Raw genomic sequence first — 1,471 nt, 5'->3', positions numbered from 1 at the left:
GTAGATTCTTTAGGTCTTTAAGTGATATGTCTAACTTGCACGATCATGTATACACATAAGATGTGATCCGGGACTTGATCAAAGAGTCTTCAATACTCCTACAACATCTCAAGTAATTGTTGTATGGGTCGAAGATGATGAAAATGCCAATGTTCATGTTCGTGACATTACTATATATGGCCATTCTGGTGATTCATATAGAGTTCATTATTATTATGGTTGTTATGATCCTTTACTTTTTCCATATGAGGAATCTGGTTGGCATGAAGGCATTCGAAGATGTAGAAGCATGTACTTTGAGCCTGAATTCGTTGAATTTCCAAGCACAGTTACCTCTGCAGCTGAATTTATCGAAAAAGAAAATCAAGGTTTGCAAATATACCTTCTTATACATTCTTCTAACTTTTACAATTTGGATGTCTTAAATGAATGCCCATTTTTGTTTTCCTTTTTGCCATGCAGTGCTTAACGAAACAAAGAAACGGTCTCACGTTTCCCGTCGAGAATATTATTTATGAAAATTGCAAATTAGGCCTTTTGGTAAGTCTATTTTGCTTCACGCTGGTAGATTGTTTCAACAGTACGTTGTAGGTATGTATATTAAGATTGAAACTGTAAGGTTAGACTATTTTTGTAACAACCAAAAGCAAATTCGTGCTGAACTTTACCAAGGTATTGTAGGCAGCGTTGAAAATGGAGAAACAAGGGATTACAAAATTGGACGAAAATTTGTTTTGCCACAATTCTTTACATGTGGGCCTAGAGATATACTAAGGAGATACATGGATGCAATGTCAATTGTACAACGTTATGGAAAACCAGATATATTCTTGATTATGACATGTAATCCAAATTGGCTAGAGATTAGGCAAGAATTAAAACACAATGATGAGATTCAAAATCGTCCGGATCTAATTGCACATATATTTAGAGCAAAATTAGAAGAATTGAAAAATGATTTATTCAAGGAAAATATCTTTGGTCTTGTTGTTGCACACATATATGTGATTGAATTTCAAAAAAGAGGGTTCCCTCATGCACATCTGTTGTTGATTTTTAACTATAGGCACAAAATTTCTTCTGTTGCACATGTTGATAAGATAGTATCTTACGAAATTCCTGATGAAAACAAATATCCTCATCTTTATTTTGTTATTGTCAAACATAATATGCATAGCCCTTGTGGAGATCTTAATCCAAAAAAATGTATGCATGGAAGCGAATAAATGTTGCAAAAATCAATACTCTAAGGATTATTGTAATACTACTATCTTTAGTGATAACTCATATCCATTGTATAAACGTTGTGATAATGGTGTTTCTATAAAAGTTAGAGGTCAAATGTTAGACAACCGATGGGTTGTACCGTATAATCCTTATTTAAGTGCAAAATTTGATTGTCACATTAATGTTGAAGTATGTTTTTCTATTAAAACTGTAAAATACTTTTGGTTGGCGCAAACAAAAGAGA

At 33.0% G+C, this 1,471-nt stretch overlaps 1 long non-coding RNA gene across 1 annotated transcript; it reads left to right on the top strand.

Moving 5' to 3' along the window:
- The first annotated feature begins 6 nt into the window (after positions 1-6).
- LOC111379642 lies at positions 7-739 on the top strand. The gene is made up of 2 exons (XR_002700079.1): positions 7-368; positions 463-739. It is a non-coding gene; the product is annotated as an uncharacterized LOC111379642 (long non-coding RNA).
- Positions 740-1,471: the final 732 nt, after the last annotated feature.

Source organism: Olea europaea, unplaced genomic scaffold (genome assembly GCF_002742605.1).
Source record: "Olea europaea var. sylvestris unplaced genomic scaffold, O_europaea_v1 scaffold2013, whole genome shotgun sequence".
NCBI lineage: Eukaryota > Viridiplantae > Streptophyta > Magnoliopsida > Lamiales > Oleaceae > Olea > Olea europaea.
This window is presented reverse-complemented; position numbering and strand designations above follow the sequence as displayed.